This window comes from Lissotriton helveticus, chromosome 5_1, assembly GCF_964261635.1.
Source record: "Lissotriton helveticus chromosome 5_1, aLisHel1.1, whole genome shotgun sequence".
NCBI classification, from domain to species: Eukaryota; Metazoa; Chordata; class Amphibia; order Caudata; family Salamandridae; genus Lissotriton; species Lissotriton helveticus.
Window position 1 is genome coordinate 499,729,827 of NC_136065.1, and position 26,159 is coordinate 499,755,985.

The 26,159-nt window shown below is 48.5% G+C and overlaps 1 long non-coding RNA gene and 1 pseudogene across 1 annotated transcript in view; one reads left to right on the forward strand and one right to left on the reverse strand.

Moving 5' to 3' along the window:
* Positions 1–26,159, forward strand: part of LOC144753241 (uncharacterized) — a 335,228-nt gene that overhangs the window by 103,625 nt on the left and 205,444 nt on the right. The gene's annotated exons all lie outside the window — the stretch shown is intronic.
* Positions 1,260–4,350, reverse strand: LOC144756458 (bifunctional purine biosynthesis protein ATIC pseudogene; annotated as a pseudogene).

Consider the following 26,159-nt stretch of genomic DNA (forward strand, 5'->3'; position numbering starts at 1 on the left):
CAATGGTACTGATTTTATCAACCTCAGAAGGGTCAAAGGGTGAGTGGACTCACCAGGATTTTAACCTGTGACCATAAAGTCAAACACAGGCCCCTACAGGGGGTGCATTAGTTCACTAAGCAACAAGACTCAGCATGATCTACTGCCCCTGATGCTTTGGCCGCCAGAATCAAAATGTGAATGAAAGTTCAAAAGACCAATGGATGAAGAGTGCTGATATGTTATTTTTAAAAAAAAATCATTACCTAAGGCAGGCAAGATAGCTAAAACTGTTGCTTGGCCAACCTGAAAATGGCATCTCGAATTTGTTCTCTTCCGATATATACAGTATATTTAAATTCATAAATACTATCAGCTCTCATTTATAAACAGGAATTGGTAGAGCCAATAGGTCTCGCCTTTAGGACTAATTGGATATCTCAACTTATTGCTGCTTACCAATGATGTGCAGCATTGGCAAAATTCATTTTTTTGCCAATGCTGTATAGCACTAGGCACATTTTGGGGCCCATTAGGATGTCGGGCGGATCGCCACAGCCATGCGGGCGGTGACGATCTGCCCGACATCCTTTCCCGCCCGCCAGCCATTTCCCCCCCGCCAAATTACTATGGCGGGGGGACTGCGGAGGACGGAAACACCGTCTGCCGCTTTTCCGCCCCGGTCGCCTTGCAGTGTCTATGAGACACAGCCATCCATATTATATGGGATTTTGGAGATACCTATAAACTCCACAGCACACACCTAAAATTATTTACACAATAAGTCAAATTAATTACCAATCAATTAATTAAATTTTTATTAACAACCAATTATTAATTCAGAAGTTAAAAATAAATTAATTCTTACCCTTTACACCTATAAACATTAATTAACAACTATATATTTATTAATTGAACACAAATTACTACCCACCCCTTACTCCTATGTACACCACAACACACACCTACAATTAATTACACAATTACCATAATTAATTACCAATTAATTAATTTAAATTAATTAACAACCAATGGTTAATTAATTAATAATAAATTACTTTACACATTTAACACTATAACATCTCAATGAAACACATATTAATAAATAAAAAATAATCAATACATTTAATATATCCTTTATTGCTACTCAGCAGCACTTCACAAAACGGTTTCCAGTAGGCTTTGAGACATGACGCATTCGAAATGCTCGGTGTTATTCACAGTATGAGGCCTGGCGGGTGCAGTCAAACGCCAGCAGTGAGGTGGCCATGAGAAGATGGTCAACGGTGGAACAGGCGGAGATTTGTGTGAACGAGTGTAATTCCCAGCTCATCACAAGCATCGATCACAACCTTGTCAGCGGCGGAACCAGATGAAGCTGCGATGAATTGAACTCCGCTCTTACGAGCTCGGTCTACATTATTCCTGAAGGGAAAGAACGCATCAGAACTAAGAGCCACAGCCTTTAAAGTGCCAATCCATTCCTTCTTATCTACCTCAGTGAGGAGCTCTGGCACCTGCTCAAACATCGACTGCCATTGGACTAAATCAGCATCCTCACCAATGGTACCAGTGACATACTGGTCAATGGCATTGGATATCTCTGCCCTCTTCACACCTGCTTTGAACTTCATGGAAAGGAACCGTGGGTGATGTCTCAACCACCAAGTATTGGCCTTGTCACCTGCTAACCTTGTGCAGTGGATACAAGACTGCTGCCCTGCTCCAATGCTAACCACCTGTCCATCCTTGACATAGCAGACAGAGTGGACTGAGTGTACTTGACAGCATTGCTTGCCACTATCAGATCACGGATGGAAGATTCTGGAAGATCTTTACACTTAGTCACAATATTGTTGAACAACGCTGGATCTATCACTGCATCGTTCCTTTTCTGCATTAGTTTCAGTCCAAACAAAATACGAATTTCCATCTCATCTGGCTCATAACCTTGGTCCATCTGCAGGACACAGTAGCTTCTATTTTACTTCTTGGACAGGATTTTGAGGGCCTCTTGTTCAAATCCAGGAGCCACAATGTCATCAGATACCTCCCTGGAGATTATTTTTGCGGAGGGGACATCACAAATGTCGGAAACAGCAATAAAGTCACCAAATGAAGACATACGATCAGAACCTCTTGCTCTGACGTGGCAGTTGCCAAGGGCGTAAGAGTCTGGAAACTATCATGCACCATGCAGACATGAGCTTCGTTCTCTGTAAGAGGTACACCTACTGCAGCCCCTACAGGGCTGACATGTTTAAAGGAAGTGGCAGCGGGCAGACTCAAGGCCTTCTTGAGTTCTTTTACCAATTGCCAAGCATTGAGGGCATCACAGAGGTTGATGAATCCAGGAGAGCCATTCAGGACTGTGAGAGGAAGCTTGGGGTGCATTGTATAAAGCTGTGCAGGAATCTGGTGTGGGTTCATACCATACCGCAGGGGCAGATGAGCCACTCCTTTGCTGTACTCCTTCCTGAAGTAATCTGAGATGGCATTATCATACTGTGCAGTGTGGGTAAAAGCCTTAAATGCCAGTTGGCACCTCCTTTCTAAGGTGGTGTTCCTTTTATCGAATCACTCCATCTTATTTGCAACAGAGTCATAGTCCAATGGATGACAAACCACAGTGACACGGGCATGGTTTTTAGCAGCTGCTCGCAAGAGCGTTATGCCACCAATGTCAATTTGTTCAACCACCTCTGCCGCAGTCACATCTGGCAAAGCCACAGTCTTCACAAAGGGGTAGAGGATGCAAACCACAACCCTTACAAAGCTGAATCCAAGCTTATCAAGGTCAGCTGGCAAACTCCACAAGACCAATCTTATCAGAGACACTAAATAAAGCCAGCTCAGTAGCGGCCATGGCTCGCGCTATATCAAACAATCCGGGACCACAGAAAGAAGACCAGACAGAAAAAGAACATTAAATATAATTAAATTACTTCCTACCCTATTCCCCTATAAACCAACATCCCGCTACGGATCTAGAAACGCAAAATACATTTTTTTTTATTTTTATAAAATACTAAAATGTAACACATATATTAAAAATACATGCAATTCTCATACAAAAACATTCATCACGTACATATAAAATATATACTAAAATACATTACATTAATAAAAACAGACTATATATATAAATATATATCTATGTATAAAACAACTATATTTTTGCAAACGATATTAAACACTTCGATATTTTTAAAATCGATATAACTTACCTTAAGTCGATATTCTTGACGACGATATTCTTGCTGTCGATATTCCTGACCCACATTGTTAGTGACTCAATATTTGTGCAACTCAATATTTTTTACTCGATATTCTGTCTCTGCACCAATCCTACCTTCGTACTTCTAAGGGTGCAGGAGCAAAGGAGTTCTAGAAGAACACATTTATTGATAATGGTGTTGGTGTTTAGATACATTAAAATAGTTCTGATGAATCGACCCTTGAACCACTAGAATGGTACTATAATATTTTGTGCAGAAACGTGTCAGACAAAGGCAGACAGAGTGGTGGAAGCGAAGAGGGGCAAAGGATTTTGCGAAGAAGTGCAGTTAAGGAAGGGCAAAAGCTTTTATAAAGAACTGCAGTGTGACCCTTTTTACATCCAGATCTGAGAACAGTGTATCTAAGACAATGTGGTGTAACCAGGGATCCTGATGACATTGGGGTGCTTAACGGATACCGTAGATGGTGTAATAGCGCTGTAGGAGAAACTCACCTTCCTGTAATGTAACTCAGTATTTTTTTATCTTTGTCTATTTCTTGAGAACATTCCCCCTCCCCCTTCAGAAAGGCCTTTTTGTCGAATCCGAAGTCTATATTGCAGTTCCAACAACAGAATTTCCTGTTTTATTTTACTTTTATTTCACTTGGGAGCTGCCTCCCCCTTCTTAGTCTATGCTGTATTATGAAGTGCCAATGTGATTTAATTGACAGCTTTGTCTCACTTTTTCATGCAGGGTTTGCAGGTGAGTAGTTTAGTCAGTAATATTAGGGGGGTGTGAGTCTGAGATTTTCCAACTAGCAAAGTGGCATACCCAACCTAATGGCACACAAGGTGGGCTGTGAAAGTGGGGCTTGGTAATGGGTAGGATTGGGGGAAATCGTTTGGAGTTACAAGGGAAAGGAATCCCATTGATTGTAGTAACAAGTATAAAAGAGGTTGGAAATAGATGCCGAATGGCTACATGGTATCTGCAACAAACTGAGCAGATGCTGACTTTTTAGCCAATTGTACTTTGCATGACAGCGTTTTAAGTCCATAAATGCAATGGTGCAAATGGGATTACAAGCTGAAGAATGGGGACTGCTGGTGACTAAAAAGGCCCTTTACGTTCAAAGTGACATACAAGTCATGGTGCCAATTGGCAGCTATGACTGAATAAAACAATGCTGCATGACTTCTCATGACACACTCAAGTAACATCTGACTGGTGTTCTAAATTTTAGCAAAAGCTGTGGTATAATAACACATGGCGTATGTACCTGGGGAAGAGAGCTGTAACCCACCTTAATTTTTGGGTACACATTATCAACTGAAGCACTATACTATATATGATATACGTGCCTTGGCAGCTAAAATTAATATGGCCTGTTAGAAATGGAATTCTTGGTTGGCTGAGGTACACATCCAGCACAGGCCAGAATCCTCACTCTATTCAGGGCAAGCTAGTACACACTAAAAGATAGCCAGTTCTCACACTCTGGTAGTTTGGCACAGAGCAGTCAGGCTTCTCTAAAGAGGCAAGGTGCAAAGTATGTGTACAACACACACACACACACACACACACATATAGTAGCACAATGAATACACCACTAAATGACTCCACACAGGTTTATTAAAATAGCTTTTTGTATAATCAGTAAAAACAAGACCAAAATTATAAAACATGCATGATATGCTTATAATAACAATAGAATTCTGAACGGGGGCCCTCCACCTTGGCTACTGCCTGGTATCACAGACAAACAATTCCCCCAAGGCCTGAAGGCGCTGGAAGGGGGTCAGTGGGCCACTCAGGCCGTGCTCCAATGAAGGGAAGCCGCCAGCAATGGAGTGCAAGTTGGCAAAACACAGTACCTTGAAGGGGTGTTGAGGTACGGGAACCCGCAGTGCCTGGGTCAATCCAGGAGTACACCTGTGGGGGTTGTCAGCGAGCCACATAGGGGGGGGCCCGCATCATCAGCTGATTGAGATCACCCTGGCGGTGACTGAAGCAGGAGGCACCTTGCGGCTCTGGCGTGCAAAGATGGTTGATGAGCCTCACACTTTGGGACATGCCCCTCGTCACCAGGGCAATGCGCCATGGTGGAGCCGTTACAGCTGCTGTGAGTACGGCGGGGAATTTGATCAGCAAGAGTTCAGCCGCTGGTTGGCAAAACAGAATGCAGAGTCCTTGTAGTCGGTAGGAAAGTCAGAGCAGAATGCATGACCATTGTAGGGTCCCTGTCGGCTCGTCAGGGGAATTTGAAGTGGTTTATGGCCTTGAGACTTTGTATCCAGGAGGCAAGCCAACAAGCCTTTGGAAAACACGAGTAGTTAGGACAGCAAAGAGGTAGCATGGAGCAGAGTGGCAGTTCCTCCTGCAGCATAACACACAGCTAACAGCAGGCCAACACAGCAAAGTGGTTAGCGAAGTGGCAGTCTCTCTTGGCAGCACAGCAGTCCTTCTGGCAATGTGTAGATGTAGAGCCAGCAGGGTCTGTTTACAAGTCCCACACAGTGTCTGATTTTAGAGGTCAGAGACCACCTTTGATGAAGCGGGTGACTTCAGAGGAGCCCTTTGAATTGCCCAATGATCCCTTACAACCCAGTCCTGTCTGCCAGGCCATTTTTGGGGGGTTATCAGTACTTTGTGTGTGGGCAGGATGCTACCTCTTCAAGTGGAGTGTGAGTCCCTCCCATCTCTCCCAGTCCAAGAAGACTCATCAGAATTCAGATGAATGCAGATGCAGCTGAGTGTCCTGTGTTGTGACTGTCTAGAGGGAATGCACAAATGCAGCTGCCACCCAGCCTAACAGAGACGTGTATTGGAGACAGGCTGCCAGGCACACAGAGCAGTAAGTGCAGAGAAACGTCCACTTTCTAAAAGTGAAAAGAAATAACCCGGAAATGTATACGGAAATACCAAAGTGCACTACTATCGTGTCACTGTAAAGTGTACACAATGTTATTATTGTTATCAATGTTAACATTGTGTACACTTTGGGGGGCGTGGCCAAGCAGCATGGCCGACAGGACGTGAGCTCCACCAGCTCCGTCCCGAAGACCGGCTAAATCCTTCAAATTATCCTGCCCGGGCTCTCCCGATTGCTGGAAAGCGTGTCGGAAGTGGCAGTGACCCCGCCGAGACTCCTGTGCTCGACAGATCGGACCCGCGACCTGTGATCCTCTGAGAGCGCTGGCCTGTCTGCTGCTGGAGGCGGCGCCGGCGCATTTCATCACGCGACGCCGCGGTCTGGGCCTGCTCGCTGGAGCCGGACTGCGGGTGTACCATCTGGGGCTCCCCGCCCTGGGTGAGCCCCCCGACGAGCGCAAGTGACATAGCTGGAGCTCCCGGTCCGAGATCGGAGGGTCGAGTGACGGCGACACAGGGGCCTTCCTGTTGTGCGGTGAGGAGGGGGACGGGACGGAGGCGCCGTCCATTTTGTGCAGTGCTCCTGTGCCGGAGTGCTGCCCCCCCCCCCCTTGCTGTTGTTGGAGACTGCGCGCCCCGTCACCGGGGCGGCTGCAGCCGGAGGTGGGGGATGTGAGTGCCGCTTGCCCTGGCTCCTGATGGCGGCGTGGAGTGCGTGCGGGGGTCCCGGACTGTTGTGCACCTGATTGGACCCGGCCCCTTCCTTGGTATCTGCGGGGCCTTGCCGCTTGTGTGCCCCCCCCCACCGGATCTTGTCCTGCACCCTGGTTTTTACCCTTCGCTATCCCCCTGCAGTGGGGGTAATTGAGGAGCAGAGTCGCTGGGCCCGCAGACGGGTTGCGCCCCTCCCCCATGCATCCGCCATTTTGAGCGCAGGGCCGGGCGGCCTCTGGGGGTTCCGTGGCGACTGGTAGCGGGGTGCGTCTGTGTTCTGCCCTGCCCATTGCTGGGTGATCTTCGGCTGATGCCCTGAGGGAAGCAAGGAGCGCGACGTGAGGAGGTGGTGGTCTCCGCACTCCATCCTGTGCTGCCCATTTTTGTCTCCTGAGGCCCTGAATCCTGGTCACCCAGTGGAGGTGAGTGGACGTGAGCTGCTCCTGCGCTGCCTTGCCTCTTGGTCTGTTTGGACTGCCTGTGCGCCACTTGCTCTGCATCTTCTGTGCACTGTGGTGTGCGCCTACTCCATTTCTTTTTCCTTGGATTGCTCTCGGGGGGCCTCTCTTGGCCAGCTGGACCTGAGGGGCGCAGCTTGAGACGCACGAATTTGCACCAATCACTATGGCGGGCCGTTCAGGTCGGGGCACTAAGGCCTCCCAGCCTAATACAATCGTGCAGTATACTACCCCTTGCCTGCAGCCACAGAGGATTACACGCCAGACGGGCACTGAAGACGGGGGTGAGGACCCATCGGAACCGTCCAGAGCGGAACTACTCAAGGCTATTCAGGGTTCACACACTGCCCTGGAACGCCAGATAGAGACGGTCTCCATCGATGTCAACCTTTTGCGGACAGACCTCCGCAAGGTAGCGGACAAGGTTTCTGATGCGGAGGGCAACATCACTCAACTACAGGGGGAGGTCGCTTCCCTGCAAAAGTCGCTCACCCAACTCACCTCTACTACCCGTGCATTGGAGAGGCGCGCGGAGGATGCAGAAGGGAGGGCGCGTCGGAGCAACATACGGGCCCTGGGAGCGCCGGAGCGGCTGGAGGCGGGGAACCCTGAGCGCTTCCTAGAGACTTGGATCCGAGAGCACCTATGTCCGAATGGGTTGTCCAGCGTCTTCATAGTGGAGCGGGCGCACAGGGCTCTGGTGCCCCCTCCACGACCGGGGGAGGCCCCTAGAGCCCTCATCGCAAAAATCCTGAACTACAAGGCCCGAGACTGCATTCTCAGGGTGGCGAGGGAGTCGGGGCCTCACACGATAGAGAACAGTCGCATATCAATCTACCCTGACTATACCCAGCAGGTGCAGGAACAAAGGAAATCCTACTTGGGAGTTAAGCAAAAACTACGTTCAATGCAGCTTCAGTACATGCTTCTATATCCTGCCAAGCTCAAAGTGCTCTCCCAGGGCCGGGCGCACTTCTTTGAAACACCGGCGGAGGTATGGGAGTGGCTTGAGATCAGAGGGGACGATCTGCCCCCAGGTGAGAGAGGGGGCTCGCGCGACACTTGGGGGACCAGGCCACAGAAGAGGCGGAGTGGTAGGAGAAACCGCCGTTCTGGGTCCCGTGGATCTCCTGAGGCTCGACCCACGGTGGGACCGGATGGGGCCATCCTTATGGACGACTCGCCTACGCGATCTGGCCCGAGTTCGACTGGGGCGGCGGCCCCTAATGATATCTTGGTACCGGACACTTTGCAGGTAACGCCACTAAACACGGATTCTGCGGCTCCGGTGGTCCCGGAGACTGCCTTACAGGCGCCGGAGTTGGAATGATCTTTGCTCTACCTCCACTGACTCCTCTGTAAACCCGCCTTTGTTGTGCAGTTCTCCATGGCCCTGCAACTCCTTGATCTATCGTATGTCATTGTTGTCGCTGGGACCTTTTTGAACACTGGTTGGTACCTTGTGATTGGCGCCTGGGTCATATGTGCTGCGGGGGGTAGGAGGTGAGGGTGGCAGATGTCATTCCCGCATTGCTGACTCAGCGAGGGAGATGTACCCGGGTTCTTCTACTAGAATCGCGAGGTCTTTCGGGGAGCTGGGGGGTGGGTGGGGGGGGTTGTGTTGCTGTGTGTGAGTGTGTGTGGAGTGTGTTGTATGGGGTGGCTGTGCACATCCTGGCATTGGCGGGGGAAGGGCGGGGTGGCGGTTTTGGTTGTTGCTATCCTATTGCTCGTGGGTGGTGGGGATGGGGATGTTCATGCAAAAGTTTCGTATGTTAGGGTTGTTGGGGGGTGGGATTGGGTTCATGACACAGATGACACTGGCATTATGTGCGTATTGATTCCGGTTTGTGGGGAGCTTGTCCTGTGTGCTGCGTCCCAATATTTGTATGTTGCGGGGGCCAAACGGAGATGGTTCAGGATGCGCTTGCACTGCAGCCCGTTTGGGCGTGATTGTTGGTCATGGGATTTAAGTTTTTAACGTGGAATGTGCGTGGCTTGGGCACGTGCACTAAGAGACATAGGGTCCTCACCTTCCTTAAACGCCATGGGGTTTCAATTGCTTGTTTACAGGAGACCCATTTAGATGATGACGGAGTACAACGGCTGGCCAAGAAGTGGAGGGGTCAGATTTTCCACTCTTCCTACTCTACATATGCTAGGGGGGTTCTAATTTGGGTGGCCCCAGGGATCCCCTGCGCTGTCCAATTCATAGATGCGGATGTGGAAGGCAGGTACATACTAGCGAGACTCAGATTGGATGACAAAGACCTCCTGCTCCTTAACACGTATGCTCCGAACATTGACGACCCGGTTTTCTTTTCCCAGATACAGGATCTTGTGGCTCCGGGCCTAGACGCTCCCCTCCTCTGGTTCGGGGATTTCAATTGCGTACTGCATCATGAGCTGGACCGTCATCCACCCAGAGCGGGCACTAAGCCCCGTATGACGGCGCGCTTACGGGAAGTGATGCATAATATCGGGGCAGTGGATGTGTGGCGTGCCTGCCACCCCGCACTGAAGCTTTATACGTGTTATACCCCGACGCATGGTACACATAGTAGGCTTGACCGAGTGCTCGCGGCCAATCTTCCCTCCTCTCTTACATTGACGGTTACACACCAGGCCCGATACCTGTCGGATCATACTCCGGTCACATGCGTGGCGCAGTGGCCTGATCGCACGGAGCGTCCGCGCACGTGGAGACTGCCGACTGACCTGCTTCAGGACCCGGTGACCCGGGACCATGTGGGGTCGTCGCTCTCTGACTACCTAGAACTCAACTGGGCGGGGAATGATCTGTCCTACTCCACCAAATGGGAGGCTCTGAAGGCAGTCGTGCGTGGAGCGTGTATGGGCCTGTCGTACGGGGTTAGGAAACAACTGCTTTCGGACTTGCAGACTGCGGAGGCTGCGCTCCTGCGAGCTCAATCCCAGGCTGATCCGGACGCGTCGGATAGACAGGCGGAGGGCCTTTCCCTGGTGTCGATCCACGACATACTCACGCGGCTTAATAAATTTACTCTGGTCCAATACAGGCAGAGACTACATCGTGAGGGAGATAAGTCTTGACGCTTGTTGGCCTGGATACTTCGTCGTGAGTTTACGCCCGAACGAATCGTAGCCCTACGGAATCCCAGTGGTGATATGGTCCACTCGGAAGCTGACGTCCTCGCAGTTCTGCGAGGTCATCTGCGACTCGTATATGAGGCTGACCCGTCTATATCGGAGGATGTCTGTCACTTATATCTTGCAGACCTCTGCCTACAGACCCCGCCGGAGGCGGCGGCGAAGGAACTTGATGTCAAGCTGACGTTGGGTGAAATTACCACGGCGATAGCTGCCCTCCCCCGGGCCAGGACACCTGGCGGGGATGGATTCCAGCGGAGTTTTATCATGCTTTTGGACATACCCTTGCCCCCCTCCTCCTACAAGTTTATAATGAAGCTTTGCGTACGGGCACCCTTCCACCCACTTTGAATCAGGGCGAGGTCTGTATGATCTTGAAGCCGGGCGGAGACAAAACGGACCCCGCAGCTTACTGCCCTATCACATTGATAAATTCAGATGCAAAAATCCTCACTAAACTGCTAGCCACTCGCCTGGCCCCACACGTGACCCGGCTCGTCCATCCGGACCAGTGTGGCTTTGTCCCCGGTCGCAATACTGCAATGAATTTGCGTCGCCTGAATCACATATTACATGAGGTCCGGGGACGTGAGGTCCCTCACGTGTTGGTCTCCGTGGACTTGGCTAAAGCCTTTGATACGGTGCACTGGGGTTATCTGATGCATGTGCTTCTGAAAATGGGATTTGGCCCTGGTTTTCGCGACTGGATCCGGGTGCTCTACGGAGCGCCCCGGGCCAGGGTGCGCCTGGGATCAGCCCGCTCCGACGAATGGTCGCTGGGGAGGGGCACCCGTCAGGGTTGTCCCCTCTCCCCCCTCCTGTTTGCTCTCGCAATTGAGCCTCTGGCCGTGTCTGCCCGCAAGGAGTTGCACGACTGGGGCATAGTAGTGGGGGACACTACCAATGTCATCTCCCTCTATGCTGATGATGCGCTCTTCTATCTGACTTCCCCGTTGGGAGCCCTCCCCGCTTTGTTGCGGCTTTTGGACCGCTTTGGCGCAGCCTCTGGACTGCGCATGAATGTCAACAAATCTCTGGTGTTTCCGCTGAATGCTGCTGTCCCTGACCCGGATGCGGAATCCCCCTATTTCGGCCTCGGATGTGAACGGCTGGCGTTCCGGTACTTGGGTATTCAGGTGGCTGCCTCTGACGAGACTCTCCTGGCTCACAATATTGACAAAATTCTCGCGGCCCTCAGTAAATCTGTTGCCTTTTGGAACACACTCCCTCTCTCTCTCATGGGGCGGCTGGCAGTTGCCAAGATGGTGATGCTCCCTAGAGTCCTCTATGTGCTGCAGAATACCCTATGCCCATTGCCACCCCGGGTGTTTCGCACGCTGAACTCCCTCCTCACCTCCCTACTCTGGGCAGGTGGTCGCAGTAGGGTCGCGTTGCATACGGTCACAAGGTGTTGGGATGAATGCGGACTCGAGGCCCCGAGCTTTGACCTGTATTATTATGCGGCGCAGCTTCTCCCGGCAGCCAGGTGGTTTGCTGAGGACGGGAACTGGGAGCTGGCATTGTTGGCTGGTGCGGCTACGGACAAGGACCTGCAGGAGGCTTTCATGCAAGGCCGGGGCGCGGATGACACTCTGCCCTATGTGGTAAGGCATACGGCTGACATTTGGCAGCGGTTCGTCGAGAAGATACTGTGACGCGCGCCGTTTCATAGGGAGTTCCCAATTTGGATCTTGGCCCCGATACTCAAACTGGAGGCAAATATGTCCTTCCGAGAGTGGCATCTGGGCGGTTGCGAGACCCTCGCAGATCTTTACCCGGACGACTCTTTTGTGTCGTTTGAGAGGGCAGTGGACTCTTTTGGACTTGGTGAGGGCCAATACCTGCAATATGGGAGTCTTAGGGACGTGGCCAGGATAACATGGCCCCAATTCCCGGAGGCACCCCAGCTCACTAATACCCTGGACATTATTTTATCCTGTGGAAGGGGTAGGCGTCTAGTCTCCCTCCTTTACTCTGCCATGCGAAGAGACTCGACTCCCCCGTTGGCGCCGGCCTGGGTGGCTTGGGAGGCAGACCTGGGGATAGAATTGGATCCTGCCCAGAGAAAGCGGATTGGACTGTTGACTCGCAAAGTGTCCTGCAATGCGCGTTTCAAACTTATTCACTTCAATTTTGTTCATCGCACCTACATGACACCCGTCTCCCTCCACCGTATTTCGTCAGATAGACGCCATAACTGCCATAGATGTGGGATGGAGAGGGCGGGATTCCTGCACTTAGCATGGGAATGTCCCTTGGTACACGATTTTTGGCGCAGGGTGGTGATACATGTTGCCCGGACCACGCATCTTAGGTTGCAGCTGGACCCGCTTCACTGTCTGCTGGCGTTAGTACCCAAGCCGAAGAAAAAAGGTCTGTCTTATAAATTGTTTCAACTTCTGTTGGTTCTGGCGAGGAGGCGGGTGGCCATTACATGGATGGGCCAGAGGGCGCCTGAACTCTCTCACTGGTTACGAGACGCTAAGGAATGGGCCTTGGCGGAGGAGACACACATGCAGCGCACTCATAGGGATGAGAAGCTTCAGGATGATTTACTCGCCTGGAGAACTATGTGTATGGAGGGGTTGGAGGAGGATGATTCGGACGCCACTAGCGCTGAGTTGTTTTCCTCCGCTTCCTCGGAGTTGGGCGATGGGGGGGTCGGGGGTGGGGTGTCGGGAGGCAGTGTAGAGGTCCCCTGTGCCACGCTGGTATTCCTTGATAGCTATGTTTGTATTTAGCGGTGATTCCCATTTGACCACCTTACATTGTGATGACCGCGTTCTAACTGACCCTTGCATTCGTCCCCTCCTGTATTCGGATCAGCACTAGATATGCCATTCATGGGGTTCTTCGTTACTGTTATACCGTTATATAGTGTGGAAATGTAACATAAGAAAATTGGCGTAGACATTGATACTGTTTTTCTAATATTTAGAGCACAAATGCAATTTCCTCTACTCGTACATGGGTTTACTCTGACGCCGCCCTGCCTCCGGGATGTGGGCCATACGTGGCTGTGTATTTCCTTTGGGGCTACCCCCCTGTTCTTTAGATATTAACAGGTTTGATGACTGTACGATTTGTGCCTTTTTGCTATCTTCGCCACAATAAACATATTTAAAAAAAAAAATACATTGTGTACACTTTACAGCACAGCTTTCCAAACTGTGTGGCGCGACACGTTACTGTGTCGCGTCCCATGCGTAGGTGTGTCGCGAGATGACGTCAGGGGCGAGCCGATATAGGGAAGTGCACCTCGAGGCTCGCTCAGTGTTTTTGTGCAAGGCGGTACTGTAGCAGCGGAGCAGCAATGCCTCGTGGAGCCTCGTGGTCAGGAGCTCTCAGCGGCGGTCTCAGGCACTCACTCGGTAAATCTACCTCTACTCGGGAGAAGTCTTGACTGCCACTGGAATTTGTTCTGAGATATAAGCAGACCACCCCTAAACATGATTTGAAATGGGCCTGTCATCCCAATGCAGAGCGGCACCATCGGGAGCTGTGTGCAGGGAGTGTCTGGCGTGCAGGATCATCCATGGGGCGGGGTTATTTATGGTGCACAGCTGACCAAAACTCGCAAAGATCATTGTTTTTTCACGTTTGGATCGTCGCCACAAAGTCACTTCAGCAGCGGTTTCAGAGCCCTGTTCCACAGACATGCTGTCATAATCCAGAATTATTTATTTTTCATAGGAGAATGGCATTATTCCTTTATATTATGTAGTTCGACTAATGAGACGCCTGGACATAATTCATGATGTAATATGTGACAGTGTATTCTAGCTCTGGTCTTGCTATAAATTTTCCAGCTTTGAAAAAGCGTGGAAAATAAAAATAATCTGTAACCGGTAAAATTGCACAGGATTCTGATGACATTAATAAACCACTCATCCTCATAGCTGCTATTGCTAGAGCCCACAGAGGCGCCGAAGGAGCACAGTCCCGAACTGCCATTTATTCCTGATTTATAAATAGACCTATAGATATCATGGTAGTGACATAGGGCCACTATACTTACAATTCTGTTAATTTTCAGTATGGAACTGATAATGTATTTTTTGGGCAATAGCCTTTGACAAAAGTTTACTAATTGGTTTTTGAAATCCACAAGTGCTTGCACATGTCAAGTTTTGTCAATACTTATCAAGAATTTCATACTCTGAGTTACATCATCTTGGGGATGATGTGGCCTAACGGCTAGGGTGGTCGATCTCAAATCGGGAGAACTGGGTTCAAGTCTTGGCAATGATGCTCATCATCCTGTGATTCTGGGCAAATCACTAGTGCCATGCAACTGGTGCTCGTGTAAAGCACTTTGATACTTTCAGGTCAAGTTCGCGCTATATACAACACCGGAAAAAAATATATATCATATTTTGAAACATGTTTATTAAAGTAATTTTTAAGCATTATTTTAACATGGATTTTTTCAAAGACCATGTGCATCACATTTCACCAAAATTGACATACACATGAAATGTATTTCTGTGAGTTTGCAAAAACATGACCCCCTTGGGTGATTCGGGCGCGCTTGCGCGCTTTACCGTGTCCCGAAATTTTTGGGACCACAATGGCGTGTCACCAACATGAAAAGTTTGGAAAGCTGTGCTTTACAGTGACATGATAGTAGTGCAATTTGGTATTCCCATATAAATTTCCGGGTTATTTCTTTTCATTTTGAATTAGGTGGCATGCAGAGCCCCTTACCTGGTGCACACATTACTTTTGTTGAAATTTGATTTAAGTGTATATATATATATATATATATGTTTAATCTGTTTGAATCAGAAAGTTTGAGTGCATCCAAGCTGCGTTTTTTTTTCTGTTAGTGCACTTTCTAAAAGTGGCATTTCTAAAATAGTAAGGTTAAATCGAGCTGCACCAGCAGAGAGGATTTTTTTTAATTTTTTAAACTGTGTTTTTATTGCAGATTTAGAAAACATACAATCGTTTGGTCCGTCAGTCCCGCCATTCACAAATGTCCCATAGACATCGTTAATCAGTTATCACACAGCCGGTGAGCCCACATCCCGGAGGCCGGGCGGCGCTAGTTAGCAAGTGCTTAAACCTGGTAATAGCACAAGGAAACAATGACATCTGTTTGGCTAGATAATCCAGCATCTGCTTTTCTTCTGTTGCCCCATCCCCTGGTCCCAACAAACAACCTGCACTTAAACTCAGGCCGGAAATACTAGTATGTGCCGCTATTACTGTTCGGTGTTCCCCTGTCAACCATCTCGTCGCCATGAGTAGCCGCCCTGTGGGGGCTAAATTCGGCGTATCCTCCCTAAGTGGGGAAAGTGTGAGCAGTTATACACTTCAAACATCAACTCATGCAGCCCTCGAAAATCGGATTTCCATTACCTCAATAATAGGACTCCCCGCCCTCCCACTCCCACCCCCCCTTGAACCTTGGCTGGTGTGGGCCTGGCTCATTTGCATCGATCACCAAAAGGAATAAGCCTGTAGGAGCCTTACTCATCTATCTTTGTATGCCATGGAACTTCCTTTCAAAACCCCCTTCCGCCTTAGTCATCCTCAGTCGCCAAACTGTTTTTGAGTTCCTCCCAAGCTCGTGCCATCTCTAGACTCTTCTCATTAGCTGTGCGGGCTGCCTGCCTAAGTCTGATAGTACCTTCACTACAGGCCTATCTACACAGTTCATTCGCCCATTTTTTACTAGACGGGCCCTCCTTCGATTTCCAGTGCCATGTTATCTCCCTCTGGGCTAATATAAGACCTAAGTCAATAAATTTACTAGTGATCTTAGTCCTCTTTGTGTGGGGAAACCAGAGCAATAAACAAGCCGCCATGTCATATATCACCTGCCTATCAGTAATCTTGTTAAGCAGCTCCCCCACCTCGGACCAATAGAGCCCTAGGTTCGGACAGTCCCACAACATGTGGTCCAGTTCTACATCAGGCAGCAAACATCTAGGGCACGCAGCATCTTGTACCTGGAAATATTTCCGGATCTTCCCTGGGGTAAGATAAGCTTTGTGCAGCACTAAAAAATGCACTTGTTGAAAGCGAGCATTCCTGCACCCCTTCCACGTCCTCCTCAATATGTGCCCCCACGTCGCGTCCGGGATGGGCTTCCCCACACTCTCCACCCACTTTTGCTTGAGCGCTGCAAGCGGTTCTAATCCTTCATGTAACATTCGAGACTGCAGGCAGGTGACCGCCTTAAAGGTGCCCGCCGCCATCACCACATACTGGCAGGCCATCGTGGTCATTGGTTCAGTCTGCCCAGACTTCCAATGCTTCTTTATCGCCTTCGTGACAGCCATATGTAAGAGGAAGCTCCCATCAGGGAGGCCAAATTGAGCCTGCACTGCCCGGAAGGGTAACAATTCGCCTTCAGCATAGAGGTCCCCCACCACGTGCAGCCCCAGTTCTTCCCATTCCAGAAGTGGAGACGAGTCTCCCCCATGTGGTAAGGCCGTCAACATACCCAGAGGGATCTCGGGCGCGTACGGGTGTGCCACTCCTGTCCTCCGCTGGCTTTTATTCCAGCACAACCTCAGGGTCTTCTCCTCCAAGGTTAAGTCCCGTAGCTTAAGCTTTTGTTGCAGGACTATATAGGATAGCACGTGCCTCTGTACTCCCATTCCACGAGTCTGATCCGGGCCCCTAAATTCTCGTGCAACATGTTGTGTAAGAATCTGCAACTGTGCCGCCAAATAATAAAGTTCGAAGTTAGGAACTGCCAGCCCCCCCTCCAATTTCGGTCTCAACAACGTGTTCAGTGCCACTCGTCGCCTCCCGTGCCCCCATATAAAGTCAATGGTGAGCGTGCGTAATTCTCGAAAGAACCGTGGGGGTATCCATAATGGCAGTGTACGGAAGTAATAAAGTAAGCGAGGCAAAGCCACCATTTTCAGCAGCGCCACTCTCCCTACTACTGAAAGGGGAAGGGTTGCCCAAAACGCCATACAGCCTCTCAGGGCCCTTATACAGCGTCCTACGTTCCCCTCCAAAATGTCGTCAACACCATGATATATCCGAACTCCCAGGTATGTGAAGCATGACCGCTCCCACAGCAGACCAATGGGCAGCAGCGGTTGTTGCACTTCTGGTCTCAGAGGGAAAACGCATATTTTAGTCCAATTAACTCTGAGGCCCGAAAGCGCCCCAAAGTCCGTGAGCAGACCCACCGCCCCCTGCAGTGCTATTGTTGCGTCCTCCAAGAACAACAGCAGGTCGTCCGCATATAAGGAAATGTAGTACGGGATTCCTCCACACATAAGGCCATTATAAGCTGTCCCCGTCCTAGCGTGGGTCGCTAGAGGCTCAATCGCCAGCGAGAACAGCAGGGGCGAAAGCAAACATCCCTGCCTTGTACCTCTTTGTACCGGATATCCTGAGGATATGACCGTACCCAGTCGCACCCTGGCTGTCGCCAAGGAGTACAAGACCTTCGTCCACCGCCTAAACTGCTCTCCTAAGCTGAATTTCTCCAGCACCCTATCGAGGTAGTCCTATTCCAGGCTGTCGAATGCTTTTTCCATATCGACCGACTGCACGGTCGGCATCATACCCTCTCCCAGGTCACTCTCCAATACGCGTATGAGGCGGCGAATATTAATCGAGGTATTCCTAGTCGGAATAAACCCCGCTTGCTCCACATGTATTAGAGCAGTCATGTGGGAAAGCAGCCTCGTGGTCAGTATGCGGCTCAAATTTTTATAGTCTACCGTCAACATAGATAACGGTCTGTAAGAGGTCACATCACTACTCTCCCTCCCGGGCTTCAATAAGGGGACTACCAGCGCCTCTCTCATAGATTGCGGCAGGTGGCCCTGCTCCGCTGCTTCGTTGTATACCTCTACTAAGCGGGGCGCTAGGACATCTATATATTCTACATAGAACTCTATAGGGAGTCCATCAACTCCTGGGGTTTTATTCCTAGCCATTAACTTGATTGCCCCCCGGACCTCGGCCAAAGTTATCATCTGTCCCAGAGTTTTTGCATCTTCCTCATCTAACTGAGGGAGCTGAGACCCCGCTAGGTAATCCTCTATGTCTGGTCCCTCCGCCTCCAGGTGACTTTGATATAGGGCCGTATAATAGCTCAGGAAGTGCGAGAGGATCGCAGTCTGGGAATAGACCATTTCTCCCGATTCCGTTCGCACACTCAGAACCGGGCACCCTCCTGAAACCGGGTTCACTAGTTTCGCTAGTAGCGTGCCCACCTTGTCCCCCTCAGCGTGTACCGTCACCATATATTGTCTATAATCAAAGCTCCGCAATCTCTCCGTCTCTGTCGCTACTAGTTCTTTAGCCACTAAAAGCTGTTCCTGCAAGTCCCTTCGCTCTGGCCTCTGCTTCTCCACCTCCCTCAGTGCCTCCTCTGCTTTCGCCACATCGGCCAATACCACTGTTCTCTCACCTGAATGTTTGCTAATGCACAGCCCTCTTATCACTACTTTAAAGGCGTCCCACTCTATTCCCCTGGTGGATGCTGTCTCCGCATTCACAGCGAAGTAGCGCTCAATGCCTTCTCGAATTTCGGAGCTAAAAACCTGATCCTCCAAGGTGTCCGGATGCAGTCGCCACGTGGGGACTGCCGTCCACGCTCGCTGCCACTGAAAGGTCACCCGCTGAGGGTTGCGATAGGAGATAGTCCTAGTCAAGTACTCAGAGCGTGTCGCCAGAGAAGCCAATGCTTGGCTACATAGGATAGTATCAATTCTGACATGTAGCTCGTGAAGCGCGGAAAAGAAAGAATAGTCCCTATCCCCGGGATGGTGCCCCCTCCATATGTCGGTCAGCCCCCACCTATCTTGCCAACCTGCCCTCTGTTTCGCTATCCTACGGACCAGGGAATCAACCAGTGGTGGGTGCGATCTGTCTAATGTTATATCAGTAATCGAATTAAAATCTCCTCCCATTATTACATGACCAGCTAGCAAATGTGCTAATGTCCCCGAAATTTTATCTAAGAATCGGGGCTGATCTATGTTCGGGGCATAAACACTACAGAGCACCACATCTCTTCCATACAATCTCCCTTCAACCGCCACATATCTGCCCTCCGGGTCTATGATACCATTCGTAGCCTGAAAAGGAATCCCCGCCCTCACCCATACTAAGACCCCCCTGGCAAATGCTGAGTAGGCTGTGCCAAACACCTGGCCCCGCCACCGCTTCTGTAACGCAGTACATTCCTGTTTGGTAAGATGGGTTTCTTGGAGTAACGCTATCTGAATTCCACGTCTTACCAAATATGCATGCACCTTGTGGCGCCTGGACTTAGTATGCAATCCACGTACATTCCATGTTATACATTTCAGTTCAGGTAATGTCCCCATTGCAAGAACACCACAGCTTCTCCTCCTCCCAACAGCGCCAGCCCACACCAGGACCCCTGAACTGTAAACCCACAACTCCCTGACTAACACCCATTACCCTCCCCCCCAGAACATGACCAAATAACACATTATCAGTCCCCATCCAAACTTCCGCAACAAAGCACACAATTCTATCCTGCAGTAGCCACTACAGGTTGCCTTAAGGGCTATGGGAAGGTGGTTCAGGCCCGACAGGTGGCAGCTCTCGCCCCAGCCCCCGGCCCTTCAATCCCCCACATTAATAAGGTTTAGTTATAATGTTCACAATTATTACCAAGTACTCCAGTTACCCCTGAACTAGTTCTCCAGCAGCCGCCTTCACGAGGTTCGATGTCAGTTACAAATTGTCGGCTGTTCTGGGTGTTACCTCCGGACCCCTAGTGCTATCTGTGTCCGAGAACTCGGGACCTGAGTGTCTTTTGTCCGCTTCAGAATCCGTATCCCTGGTCGAGTTCTCTGTCTGAGATCCGGTTATTGCCGCCGTAGCCGCTAGTGCCCCTTGCTTGTCCGCCGCCACTTGTGCAAGCCGTAGAGCCTGTTGGGTCCTATCTTTCTTGCAGAGACGCTTCGACTGGCGCGTCCGCTGCGGCCTAGGTTGTTCGCCATCTCTTTTGCTCCTTCGATCTGTGCCTGCCCTATAGGATTCGAGCCAGGACCAAGCGTCTTCGGGCGTCAAGAAAAACTGCGTGGAACCATCCATGAGCACCCTCAGTTTTGCAGGGAATAGGAGCGAATATTGGATCCCCTCGTCTCTAAGCTCCTTTTTGACAGCCAAGTACGAGGCCCTGCGTCTTTGTATTTCTTGAGTGTAATCCGGAAAAATTGTGACAGTGCTGTTCTCTACCTTGAAGGGCCCATTGGTGCGTGCATTCTGAATCAGCAGATCCCTATCCTTATAGTGAAGGACCCTGGCCACCACAGGTCGAGGAGGGTGTAGTAAATTGCTGGGAGACTTCATGTGTAGTAGAGCAGGTTTATTGTAAGAGAGATACAGCAGGCATCTTCAATTCAAGCTGGCCAGGCACAAACTGCCTCCACCTAGAACACTAGGAAGAGCCAGAGCCATCCACATTCTGGAATGTATGACACAGGTAAGATACAGAGTAAAACATAGAAATAAAGGTAGGATAAATATACAACACATCTCCTCTCGTTGAAACAAAAAACAACTTAAGAGCCAAAAGGAAAACTTATCATAAAAATGAAACTTAAAACAGTATCGATCTAAAAAACATGCTTGTCATTGAAAAGAAACTTAAAACAGAATAGATCTAAAAACATGTTACAGCAAAGAAAACCAGAGTAACGTATTGAAGTAATAAGAGGGACACACGTCACCCCTCTGAACAAAACTAATTACAGCAAAAAATCGTTTAGGTACACAGGAGGTCTACAGCATCTTTGAGGCCTGGAAACAGACAAGGAAGAACTGGGACCAGGAAGACAACCAGACTGATCAGGAAGTCTGTACGCATGCTGGGAATCAGGAGCATCTCCCCCACCATCACTCCTACCTAAAGCATGCACAGGAACAGGTGCAGTAGGAGCTTGAGAAGAAATAAACATGTAGCCTGAACAATCATTCCCACAAGTACTCTGATCCTGGATGGACACAGAAGAAGCTGGCGGGGAACCAGAACCAGAACCAGCTTTCTGATAAAGAGCCACCCCCCTTAAGTTCCATTTCTCTCCATTGGAAAGAACAACATAGTGAGGATAGACCATTTTTACAGTAAAGGGACCACGGAATTTCGACAAGCCACCAGAAACTCTGCCAGACTTCACTTTCACCAGGTCACCCTTAGCAAGTTTGTTAGAGCCCACTTTCGACCCCTGCCCCACAGAACCCTTATTAGAAGAGCTAGGAGCAGAAACAGGCACACAAACACTCTTTGCCAGATCAGATTGAAGGACCATTCCTCTAAGCCAAGAGGGAATTAGCTTAGTGCTAGGAACCCTACCCCTCATGAGCTCAAAGGTAGACTTAAGCTGAGTACCATGAAGAGTAGTACAATAGGCATAGACCATTTCACGAACGAGAGAAGAAACAGAAGAGCTATTGGAAAGAGCCATCTGAATGGTTCCTTTCACCAATCTATTTAAACGCTCACACAAACCATTTCCTTGGGGATTGTAGAGAGAGGTCCTGTGATGGGAAACACCACAATCAGCCAAAAAGGCTTGCATATCATGTGAAACCAACTGCGTGCCATTGTCAGTAATGATGACATTAGGAAAACCCTCCCAAAAAAATAAAGCTTTTAAATGTTTAATGGTCGTATCAGTGGTGATATCCTTCAGAAACTCCACAGACAACCATTTGGAATAACAATCTACGATGACAACAGCAAACCTATGAGACAGAGGTAGTACCACCATAGGGCCAATGAAATCCAGACAGATGGTATGCCACGCAACTTCAGGAAAATGCAACACACCCATACCAGACCCAACTGAAATCTTCAATCTCTTCTCACCTATTTTACACGTATGGCAATCCTCAACCCAGGAAGAAACCATAGAATCCAACCCAGGCCACCAGAAATTCAACTTGAGCCTTTGTTGCGTTAAGGTCTGGCCAAGATGACCCTCATGCGCTATGGAAATAAGTTTTGGCCTCAAATCAGCAGGAGGCACAAATTTATCACCACGCATCACCACATTGTCTTCACAAACAGACAGATCATCAATGACTTTTAAGAAAGGACGAACAGAAACATGCACACAACTCTCCCTACGCGAACCCAGTTTGATCAACTGGATAACTTCTTGCATAACACTGTCTTTGGACATAGCCTCAAGCCAGTCAGCACAAGAAAAAGAACTCTCACCCAGAGAAAGTACATCATCAATCCAAGCAATATTTTCCTCCATACCCTCAAGACTGAAACCAACATTCACACTAGACGGAACAGCTAGTCTAGACAAGCAATCCGCCTGAAAGTTCCTCCATCCAGAAATGTGAGATATGTCAAAATGGTACTCTTGGAGCTTAGAAGCTAACCTCGCCAATCTTGGAGAACTACAGGTTGCACCACCTGGGGAAAGAACTCGGATGGGAGGCTTGTGATCAGTCTTTAGGTTAAAACGTGTACCCACAAATAAGGACGTAAATGGTGGGCACCCCATGCAGCCGCTAAGGCCTCTTTTTCAATGACAGAGTAATTCTGTTCACACTGAGAAAGAGTACGCGAAGCAAACGCAATTGGGCTCTCACCATCTTTATGGGTTTGTAACAGGACAGCACCAAGCCCACGTGCACTAGCATCCACCAACAAAGTGGAAACCTTGTTTGTATCAAAAGGTGCAAGAACTTTTGCCCTACAAATGGCTTCTTTGATATTATTAAAACACATTTCAAGTTCAGGCCCCCAAGAAAATTTGCAACCTTTTTTTAACAAAGCTCTCAAAGGCAAGGTCTTCTCAGAAAATTTCTCCACAAATTTGGAGTAATATTCAATCAACCCCATGAATGACCGTAATTGGTCCTTATCACACGGACAAGGGGCAGAACGTATTGCGTAAAGGAGATCTTTCTTTGGTTTAACTCCGTTAGCCGAAATTTCATGTCCCAAGTATTCAATGTCTTGGACAAGAAAAGAGCACTTCTCCTTACGCAAAGTAAGGCCAGTGTCCCAAATTCTATGCAACACATTCTTAAGAACATGATTGTGATCAGCCACCGAATCTCCAAAAACCAAGATGTCATCCTGAAAGAACACTACGTTCTTTAACCCCTTAAAGATTTCACTGACCAACCTTTGGAACACACTCGCTGCCGATATCAAACCAAAGGGAAGACGAGTGGATTGGAAGATTCCCTCCGGAGTGATAAAGGCAGTGAGGTGTTTTGAAGAATCGTGGAGCTTGACCTGATGATACGCACTCTTCAGGTCAAGTTTAGAGAAGTATCTGGCTCCCTGAAGAGTAGACACCATCTCAGCAATATTGGGTAAGGGAAATGTGTCCGCAACAACACACTTATTCAATGCCCTGAGATCCACACAGAATCTTAACTTTCCGTCTGCCTTTTTAGAAATGACCACAGGGGAAACCCAAGCTGATGCTTCTGTTGGTTCTATCACTCCAGATTGAAGCATTTCATCAATCAGGAGTTTTACTTCATTACGAATGGAAATGGGGATTCTCCTTACACGATGCTGCACAGGCAAACTATTCTTCTTCAGTTTAATGAGGTGAGCATAACCTCGCAGTTCACCCAGCTCCTCTTTGAATACAGACCCAAATTCATTTAGAATGCATTCTATTGAATCATCTTCCACAACCATAATCTGATTCTTTGCCCTAGGATTGATAACTATATAGAGATCATATTGATGTACCCAACCTAGGATGGGAGGACCATCTATGGAGACATACACTTTATCAAAAGTGGATCTCTTCTCAAAGACAATTTCAGATTCAAAGAAACTAAGAATTTCAATCTTCTGACCGTTAAAACCCTTGGGAGAAATATCACTCTCTTCTAAGTTTAAACTTTCCCAGAACGTGTCAAAAATAGACTTAGGAATAATGGTGTGACGTGATCCTGTGTCCACCATCAAGGACACTTCATGGGAGTCAATCTTGAAAATGGCTCTTGGTCTGTTTTGTCTTGGGTCATCACTAATAACATCAACTTCATCGATGACTAAAAGTCTTTCAGCTTCAGCCACGATGTCATCGCTATAGTCATCCACAGTGGCTACTATTTGTTTGGATTTTGCTTTACACATTTTAGAGAAGTGTCCAATTTTACCACACTTCAGACACTCCTTGTTGGCAGCAAAGCAAAACCTTGCGTCCGAGGAATGGCTACTACCCCCACACCTATTGCAAAATGTATTCATCGCGAAGGATTTTTTAACTGGAGGTCTGGGTCTGTTTTTGACTACAGCGATATTATCTCCACCGCAATGTTCACACTCCGCCAAATTTCTTCTATCAGAGACAACAGAGACTTCTTGTTGAGGACACGACTTATGTGAATCTAGAACCTTCATGCATTTGTTAGATTCTTCAATAACTTTAGCCAGGTCAATGGCATCTTTTAAAGAAGGGTTCTTGGCAGCCCATAACCTCTCCTGGATCCTTTATTTGAGCATTGGACGATTAGTTGATCTCTTATAAGTTCGTCATTCATAGTACCGTACTTACATTTTACAGATAATTCTCTGAGTCGAGCCACAAAGTCATCAATGGTTTCTGAATCGTTTTGGTGTTGGGTATAAAACTTATAGCGGTTCATAACCAAATTCTCCTCCTTTGAGAATCTGACTTCGAGCCGTTCAACCGCTTCTTTAAACTCATCAGGCATTTCCTGACCATTAGCTCTCAAAACTATCGGCAACAATCTAAAAACTCTCTGTCCTTCTTTCCCAAGAGTACTCAAAAGAATGGCCTTTTTCCTTTTTGCAGAGAATTCCTGTCCGTCTAGTGCCTCGAGATAGTTGTCAAACATTATGTACCAATCTTCCCAAGGAATTTCTGGGATGCCAGGTTCAGGCAAGAATTGTGGAGGCAAGGTAACTACAATCTGTTGTGCCATGTTTAAAGTTGACAGTTTATGTAAAAATTGTGAAATAAACGAAAACGATATAATTTAGCACAACCAGAAGAGATTGTAATTATAGTATGAACATACCTGTAGTTCGTTTCAATTTGAGGAAATTCTGTCTTTTCGATATTTTAGAAGTGTGACAGGACGAAGAAAGAGGTATTGTAGTCAGTTTGCTGTGTTCTTCGCGTTTAATGTACTTAAAATGGCCGCCACAAAATTTTTAATGAAAACGAGGCTTGGAACACATAGAAATGAGAGCTAATATGGCCGCTACAATGGAAAACCAAAACGAGGCTTGAACCTCATCCAATTGAGGCTTGGAACGCATGCAACACTAGCAAACAAAGCGTCCGTTTCCTTGGTGATTCCGAGAATGGAGAGAGTGACGTCGTAGCTAGCGTAGGAGCTTAGCAACGGTTTCTGTTGCTGGTGCTCTCGCAATGCGCTCGCGCTGGTACAAAAGTACTTACGATTTCGCTCAATTGGGCATCTTTTGGCAGAGTTAAACAAACACTCGCAGGATACAAAAGATGTCGAAATCTGCTCACGATGGGTTCGTTTCTTTTGAAGATCCTATGCTGCACACTGCTTCACTCACAAAAAACGATGTCCAGAATGAGTCATCAGAGATCGTTTCAAGTCTTCAAAATGGACACTGACCAGCTTCACAACGTCGCCAAAAATTGTAGTAAATTGCTGGGAGACTTCATGTGTAGTAGAGCAGGTTTATTGTAAGAGAGATACAGCAGGCATCTTCAATTCAAGCTGGCCAGGCACAAACTGCCTCCACCTAGAACACTAGGAAGAGCCAGAGCCATCCACATTCTGGAATGTATGACACAGGTAAGATACAGAGTAAAACATAGAAATAAAG